Here is a 9,328-nt window from a genome sequence, read left to right on the forward strand (position 1 = left end):
ACCCCCTGTTACTATCTGTTACACTTGGGGAAACCAAGGCCAAGGCATCGGCGCCTGGCCAGGTGGCACAGATGGAGCAGCCAGGTACTCGGCTTCTGCCAACTGGCTGCTGAAACCTGCCAGCCACAAGCACTTTCCCTCTCGCTGCCCAGACAGCAGCCCTGCTGACTTAAATGGGGACTTGCGGTTCTTCCCCTTTTTAATCACAGTTCAAGCCTCCCTGCCTGCCAGATTTCTCTGAGGCCCGACCTGGCTTCCTTCCTGGCCTCCTTTCTTCTCACACAGCGGCCCCACGGGAACCCAGCTCTTCTTCAGTGTTCTCAGCGGATCTCAAGACTTCTCACTTTTGATTTTTCCTTTGAAAGGCAAAGAGCTTCCAGTGCCGGGCAGTAGCGGCGGCTCCCTCCGCCCACCCCGCAGTGCCCAGGCCCAGGGCGACCGGCCACGCGTTCCCACGATGGGCCCAGAGGCTCCGGAAACCAGCGGGTCCAAACGCCCTTCCTTCCTACTGTGCAGCGCAGGAGGGCGGGCACCCACCGCCTGCTGAGCTCACCAAGATTCCAGATTAGCACAGCCACCGAGAGCCAGGCCTTCCCATCCACATCCAGGGCTAGTCTCAACCAAAGTCAGCTCGCTCAGGATCAATGAGAAGTGAGCTAATTAACAATCCATACAAGAGTTAGCCTGTCTAATTAATAGCAATAGTTACTGGTAGCTATTAGGGGATTAATAGTGAAGATAAGTAAAAATCAGATAGTAGTAATAATAAAATCATGGTCAACAGGTCTAGGGTTATAATCGTGAATAATCACCCAGGGGTCGGGACCCAGCCCAGCAGTAGATCACTTCCTTAGGATGCTCAGGGCTCTGGGTTTGATCCCCAGGGCTGCAAAATTTAATAGTGATAATATTAATCCATTAATATTTAACAGCAATAAATATAATTCATATTTAATAAAATGATAGGATAAGAATATAAAGTAACAATAGAGTTTTCAAAATAGTGATGACAATAAATGTCATATAATCAAGAACTGAACTTGTAGCTTTAATACTAATGAATTAAAATGTAAACAGTCACCCGTCGCTAGGGCCTAGCCAATCGGGCAGCTATGGACGTTTTATTCATGTTAACCAATCTTCCCAGCCGCCTGGGGTGGAGGTGCTGTTGCTGTTGGTATTGGTGTTATGAGCCCATTTCATGCTGAGAAACCGGAGTGCTGAAAGTTAGGGTCATTCACGAGCAAAGTCTCCCTTCACCTCACGGACAGCACACCCTTGTCTGAGGAGCCCCATAATTAAGAAAGAAGGCTCTGGGGTCATGCAGACAGGTTTAGAAGTCTCTGTTCTGCATCTTCCTACCTGTGCAATCACTTAGACTTTTTAGGCCTCAGTTTCCTCATTTGTGATATGGAAAAAATCACAGGGCTGACCCCATTGGGTTGTGGGGGAGAATCTAACAAGAAAGTTATGTTAATACCAGTCGCAGTGGTGCACGCCTATAATCGCAGCAACTCGGGAGGCCGAGGCAGGAGGATGGCCTCATCAATTTAGCCAGGCCCTCATTCAAAAAATAAAAAGGGCCAGGGGTGTGGCTCTGTGGTAGAGCACCCCTGGGTTCAATTCCTAGTATCAGAAAAAAAGAGTATTAAGGGCTTGGGGGGAGGGGAGGGGAATTTGCACATGGCACGTTATCAATAAAGAAGATTGATTTTCATCTGTAATTGGGTGCAAGGGTGTGCGAGGGTCAGATGTCCTCAAGGGTGGCCATGGACACCAGCCTGGTGGGCAACAGATCCTTGCGCCTATTTTACAAATGAAGGCATATGTAGCCTCAAAGAATGTCACCCAAGGCCAACCAGCAGATGGAGGCGTGGTCCAATCTACTGCACGTGCTTCTGCAGGCCTGGACTGCGTGTCAAGGCAGCAGGGGCCTGGGCTGCCTGCAAGCCAGGAGAGGCTACCGCTCGCGTTTTCCAGGTCTGGGATTCCACCCTGGCTCTGCCACATGACCTCCAGCAAGACTCCTGCCCCCAGGACCTGACTCTTCTGTAATACGGGGCATAATAGTAATCAGGAGAGGAGAAAAGACATTGTGTTGGACTTCAGTTCTCAGCAGGCATTTGGTGAATGCAGTGCTGACTGTCAAGGGACAATTTGGGAACACACTAGGCTCTCACTGTCCCCCAAACTCACCATTGTGCTCCCACTTGAAGACCTAGCATTGGCTGTTCCCTCTGCCCAGAATGCTGTTCCACCTGATGGAACAGTTCATTCACTCCTGGAGGTCCCCTACCAGGAAACCTCTGGCAGCTGCTTGCTACTGCTGCCCGTCCATCCTCCCACCTTTCCTCTTCTTTCCCCACCCTTACTGCATCCTGAACTGGCACTGAAATTGCTCACTTTATCTGTTTACTGAATTTCTCTTTCCCCTTCCCAATAGGTCAGTCCTGGAAGGCCAGGGATTCTTGTATGTATCACTCACTCTTGTGTCCCCAACACCAAGGACAGTTCCTAGCACACAACAGGTGCACACAATAGTTAAACATATGTCCCCCTCATGCCAGAGGCGGTGACACATACCTGTAATCTCAGCCACTCAGGAGGCTGAGGCAGGAGGATTGAAAGTTTGAGGCCACATTGGGCAATTTAGTGAGACTCTGTCTCAAAATGAAAAATAAAATAAAAAGTGCTGGGGACAAATAAAAACTCAGTGGTAAAGTGCTCCTGGGTCCAATCAGTACTGCAACACACACGCGCATGTGCTGGCGCTCCCCAATTCTTTTGATACACCTCCTTTTAAAAGGTGGAGCCTAACTCTCCACAGGGAGTGTGGGTGGGACTTAACTTGCTGCTAACCAGGCCTGAGAGGAGTAGCTTCTGAGGTTAGGTCATCAAAGACCCTGCGGCTTCTCCTTGTTCTCTCTTGAACCATCCACTCTGGGAGAAGTCAGCTAACCATGTCATGTGGACACTCCATCAGCTAGGAGGACAGACCCACATGCACAGGAACCAAGGCTAGTGAGAGGCCATCTTGAAAGTGGGTCAACCAGGTCCCGCCAAGCTCCATTCAAGTCCCCATTTCTCCTGCAGTGCTGGGGATTTAATCCAGGGCCTTCTACTACATACAAGACAGGTGCCCTGCCACTGAGCTACGTCCCACTCCTTTTTCATTTTTTATTTTGAGACCAGAGTCTTGCTAAACTGCCCGGGCTGGCCTGGAACTGGCCATCCTCCTGCCTCAGCAGCTTGGGTAGCTGGGATTGCAGCTGTGCACCCACCATGCCCAGGTAGTCCAGGTCCTCCCCCCAACTTTTTAATACCACTTCATGCAAGACCCTAAGCCACAACCCAAATCAAACTGCACCCAAATTCCTACAACCATCTGAGATAATAAAGGGTTGCTTGTTTTAAACCACGAAGTTTGGGAGTAATCTGTTATGCAGCAATCGATAACACACGCAGAGCTCCAGCAGACTCAGGGGCGTTCGCCACCCATCAGGGTTCAAGTGATTTGGGAGAGTTGGCGAGCACAGGTCTGCCTTGGGACTGGAAGAGAATTATGTAACTGGGTCCTTCCTCTTTCCACCGGCTGTCTGAACTCCCAAGCCAGATTCCTGGGCGCAGGGTCTGATCTGCTGAGCTCAGGTGCCTAACATCTCCCCCTCTGCTTCCTTCCTGCCGCTGGGGTTCCCTTTTCTGTTCTCGCAGTGCCTTAGACTCTAAAATTGCCACAAGCCGTTGCCCAAGACAAGGATGAACGACAGTCTTTCCCACCCGGACTCTGTCATGGAAGCCGGCACTCAGCTGGGACCTGACAGGTACTGTCTCCTTTCACCCCAAAGGAAGGGTTTGTCATTAATTTCGCCATTTTTCAGGTGAGGAAACTGAGGCCAGGAGTCACACAGCTGGTGAAGACGGACTCTGGTCCAGACTCCACGTCTGCCTGATTGCCAAGACAGCTCAGTCAACTACTCTGCTCCAGGAATAACAGAATTGGCCTCTTCTGGGGCACATGCTCCGGGCTCCAGGCTTTGTCTCCATGGGTTTTTCACGGGCTAACCACTTACTTTGCCCAACAACTGCAGGAAGGAGACAAGGCTGTTTGCCTTCATTTGACAGAGGAGGAAGCTGAGGCACAGAGAGGTGACGCGGCCTGCCCAAGGCACACAGCGGCTCCCCGGCCGGGCAGAGATTTCCCCCAGGCTCCCGGGGTCTGCTCTGGACCGAAGCCGCGGCGCTGCGCCGGCGCCCGCCCGCCCCAGCCCGGGCTGGGAAGCTGCGAGCCGCCCCCTCTTCCGCAGCCGGGGAATCCGGTTTCTGGGGGAAGTGACTCAGTGGCCTGAGGCCCCGCAGATAATTATTCACTTCCAATCCGGGTAATGAAAGGCCCTAATAGCCCCGCAAAGGACGCACCAGCCCGTGACTCCGGCGGACCCCGCCCTGCCCGGGAGCAACGCGGGGCGCGCGAGCTTCCCGGGCAGCTGCTCGGCCGCATCCCGGGCGAGGACCGCGGCGCTCCGGCTGGCGCGGGGCTCTGGCGCCCCCTGGCGGCTGCGGGCAGGGGCGCGCCCTCCCGGGCACCCAAGGCCCCGCAGCCCGGCGCGCCGGAGCGACCCTGCGCTCCCCACCCAACTGCCCCGCGCCGCCCTGGAAGCTGCCCAGGCTCCAGGCTGCGTGCCGCCAGTCCACGCGGGACGGCCACCGAGGCGGAGAACACGGGCTTGGGGCTTGGCTTCTCTTCAGTGTTGGGTCACCTTGGCCAAGTGACAGGGACTCTCTGAGCCTCGGTATCCTCATCTGTAAAGTGGGGGTTTTATTTTTATTTATTTTTATTATTATTATTATTTTTTGTGGTGCTGGGGATGGAACCCAGGGCCTTGTGCTTGCAAGGCAAGACTCTACCAACTGAGCTATCTCCCCAGCCCAAGTGGGGGTTTTTACTACGATTTTTTTTTTTTTTTTTTTAGAATCATACGATGGTAGTGAAAATTAAGTAAAATAATTCACGTAGAAGTCCTGTTACAGAGTCCTCGCTTCCAAGATGACAAAAGGGAAAAAATAAAACAGGTGGGTCCCCAGCAAGTCAGGAGGCTGAAGCAGGAGGATTTCAACTTGGAGACCAGCCTCAGCGACTTAGCAAGACCCTGTCTCAAAATAAGAAATAAAAAGGACGAAGGCTATAGCTCAGCACCCCTGGGTTTAATCCCCAGTACCATAAATAAGTAAATAAATAAATATTTAAATAATCAAACAAAAATTTAAAAAACAAAAGAAGAAGCAGTGGTCGTTTCCAAAAGGGCCCTGGACACATGCAGCCTGTTGGCCGCCAGAACGGTGTCCATTGCGTGCCCAAGGACAAGGTCGTTAAGGAGTCCTCTGACACTTCCTGGAGCCGGCCACCATCAGGGCCGTTCCGAAGCGGCTGTCTTGGACACTTAGGTGCCTCGGGGCTCCGTGTGCGCGGCTCCGCGCCGAGCTGCGGCCTTCGCGGCAAGGTGCGGGAAGCTGAGGACCCAACGCCACCCGCCTTAGGGCTTCCGGTGCTCCCCAGCACCTCCACCAAAGCCCAAGGAAGGAGTTGGGTTTCTTGTGGACAGAGGAAAACCAACGTCTGGGAAAGAAAAAAAAAAAAAATGAAATGGAAATTGTTTTCAGGCAGAGGCTGGGTCACCAGGAACAGCTAAATGCTCCCCCCCATCCACATTGGAATAAGCATCAAAATGCTAGCTAAAGGCCTGCGCCTGACTGTCCCAGCAGCTCAGGAGGCTGAGGCAGGAGGACCTCAAGTTCAAGGCCAGCCTTAGCAACTTATCAAGCCCCTGAGCAACTTAGTGAGGCTTTGATCTCAAAAAACAAAAAGGGCTGGAGATGTGGCTCAGTGGTTGAGCACCCTGGGTTCAATTCCCAATACAAAACAAAAACAAACACTAACACATAGATCCAAAAGCACTGGAAACAGGCAGTCAAACACGTGTACACTGAGGGTCACAGCAGCAGTATTCACAATAAGCAGACGGCAGTCAAACGTCCTCACCAGATGAATGAATAGTACAAGGTACACGTGGTCCTGTGGAATATTACTCAGCTGTGAAAAGGAATGGAGCACCCACAGGTTGCAACACTCCTCGCCCCGGAAATATGCTACTTGATGCAGACGGACAGAAGGACCATGTACTATGTGGCTCCAGTTATGTGAAATACACAGAAAAGGTAAACTCACAAAGCAGGCTAGGAGGCACTGTATTTTGCTGAGGACTGGACCCAGGGGTGCTCTGCCACCAAGCTACATCCCCAGCCCTTTCTAGTTCTTATTTTGAGGCAGGGTCTTGGTAAGTTACCAAGACTGACTTCAAACTTGAGATCCTCCTGCTTCCCCCTCCCAAGCACGTGGACTAACAGGCGTGCGCCACTGCATCCCCGGGTCATAGTTTAGGACTGCTTTCAAGCTAGAGAATCTCACCTTAGTTTTTTTAAATGTTAAAAAACAAGAGGGAGGGGCTGGGGTTGTGGCTCAGCGGCAGGGCTCGCCTGGCACGCGTGAGAACTGGGTTCGACCCTCAGCACCGCATACACAAGAAGGAATAAAAACCAAGCCGTCCACCTGCAACTGAAAAACCAGGGGGGCGCTCGGCCGTGGAGCGCATGCTCAGCACACGCGGCCCCGGGTCTGGTCCCAGCACCAAATCCATCGCCGCGGCGAGCGGGAGGAAGCGCCACCGCGGGGACCCCACCGCGGCCCCAGCCTGGGAGAGGCCGGCCTGGTCCGCTCCTCTGCAACTCACGCCAGGCGGCTCCACCCGGCTGGACTCACCGCCCCTGCCCGCCTCGTGCCTGGAGCAGGGGGCGTGGCCGGGCCTGGGGCCGCAGGAAGGAGCCCGCAGAAGCAGGGCTGCCGCAGGGAGGGGAACCTCCAGGGCAGAAGCAGCTGGGGACGAGGCTGCAGTGGCCTCTGCGGGGCTTTGGGGAACATTAATCACCCGGATGGAAAAGGATTATCTTTAGCACTCAGGGTCCTGAGTCACTTCCCTTCAGAAATCTGGAGTCCAGCTCCCCTGGGCTGGGCTGGGGGCGCATGAGCAGAGGGCGGCCTTGGCCTTCTCCTGCTCAGAGAGCTTCGGAGACACTGGCTGTTTGACCCTGGACAAGTCACTTCACCTCTCTGAGGCAGCAGGGTCCACAGGGCCTGAGGGAAGTCCTTGGCAACGCTCCTGAAAGCAGAAGCAGAAGCCCAGGGCAGGGTTGAAGGGGTGGGGGAGCAGCTGAGCCTCCACTTCTGTGTTCCCGAATTGGGCCTCATTCGCTGCGAGATGGTTCCCAGGCAGTGGACACAGGACTATGGCGCCAGATTCCCCTTTTCCTGGAAGCATCATATGATTTTCCATACAATCTCAGTCTAGGATGCTCCCTGAGGTCAGGCCGCATGCCCGTAGTTCCAGTGACTCGGGAGGCTGAGGCAGGAGGATGGCAAGTTCAAGGCCAGCCTCAGCCACTTAGCAAGGCCCTAAGCAAATTAGCAAGATCTTGTCTCAAAAAATAAGAAGGGCTGGGGATGTGGCTCAGTGGCTAAGTACCCTGGGTTCAATCCCCAATAGCCACCTCCCCCCCCCCAAAAAAAAAGATGCTCTTGGCTCATCCTTCTGCCCCCACCCCAGTGATTGGTTCAGAGCTGGGCAGGTGACCCTACAGGGCCAGAGACTCAACTCCAGGCTTAGATGGAAGAGTCTGATAAGAAATGATCATGTTCCACTGGTTTTGGAGCTGGAGGACACACGTTTGGAGCTGGAGGACACACGTGTGGAGCTCCTGAAAGTCATCCTGAGAACCAGTCCGGATGACAATTTCTGTGCACCCAGATCCAGCCATACCTGAAACCAGCCACTCTGGGACTTCTTGGCCACATGAGCCATTTTTCTCTTTGGCTACAGTTGGCTGTGTGCAGCTTTTAGCCACTTGGCAATAGCCAAAGAATACCAGTGGGCCTTCCTAGCAATTCTGTCACCCAATTGTCCCCTGTGGTCCTCTTGTACCTGAGACCAGAGGCTGCAATGGTTTGAGTCTACTGGACTAACTGGGAAGACTTAGGACACCAGGGGACAGGCAGGCCCAACAGGGGCAGAATGCAGCACCCCTCAGGCTGGGATTTGTTGAGCCCTTGCTGTATGCCGGGCCCAGTTCCAGGCACGGGATACACTGGTGAAAAAAGCAGATGTACTGGGGGACAGAGCATGGACCCTAAAACACACAGTGACAAGTTAGGAAGGGCCACAGAGCTCACGGGAGCTTTCCAACATCCTTACCATCTCCACCTCCCAGATGCAGAAACTCAGGCTCAGAGAGGTACAGTGGCCTACCCACATCACACAGCAACCCAGACTCTGAGCCAGCACTCAAACCCAGGTCCAGCTTACCCAAGCCTTCAGTAAGTTTTAAAATTAAAACAATTTGGGGGCTTGGGTTGTGGGTGGTAGAGCTCAAGGCCCTGGGCCCCTTCCCCAGCATGGAAAAAATAATTCCCCAAGGTGCCCTGTGTTGTTATTTTCTTGACCCCAGACACCACATTTCCCAGATAATGACTTGGTTAAGTGTTTCTGTTCCCGGGAGCTGAACTGCCAATCACACCTGGCGAGCGGAAGGCATGACCCCTCTCTCAGTGCTGTTCACAGGGATCGTGACATCAGGTAAGCCTCGTCGCCTCTGCATCTCGGGTTCTTTCTGTTTTCTTTTTCTGCGATGCCCAGTGGAACCGGGGGCCTGGTGCGTGCCAGGCGGTGCTGCCCCCAGCTGCCTCCCACCCCCGCGTCTGGCCTTCTTACCTTGTACAGTAGGGAGGGGAAATCGCTCCTGATTCTCAGTGCGCAACACACAGCAAATGCTCAGTAATTGTGAAATATAACTTCTGGAGACTCATAAGACCCATGGTGTCGGGTTCCCTCACGACATGGGGACTGTTGTTGCCCGTTTTATAGATGAGAAAAGCAAGGCACAGAGGAGCCAAGTGACGTGCCGAAGGTCACACAGCTTGCAGAAGGCAGAGCAGGGACTGGAACCCACCGACGTGCGTTCAGCCCATTCGTTTCCAGCCCGAAGCACCCATTGGAGTCCGGAGGGTCACTTAGGGGTCTGAGGCTTCCTGGCCCTGACCTTCTGCTGCTGGGGCTCGGGGACCAGCCTGCTAGCCCCTCTGCCCTCCAGGCCCTGACCTGAATCGCAGGAAGGAAAACGGATCCCCCCTGACGCAGTGCAGGGCGGGGTGGCTGGCTGTGGGGTCTCCCCAGTGTCTCCCTGGTGGCCTGTCTGCATGAGGAGCTGCGGCTTTGGCATCCAA

This window comes from Sciurus vulgaris (genome assembly GCF_902686455.1).
Source record: "Sciurus vulgaris genome assembly, chromosome: 8".
NCBI classification, from domain to species: Eukaryota; Metazoa; Chordata; class Mammalia; order Rodentia; family Sciuridae; genus Sciurus; species Sciurus vulgaris.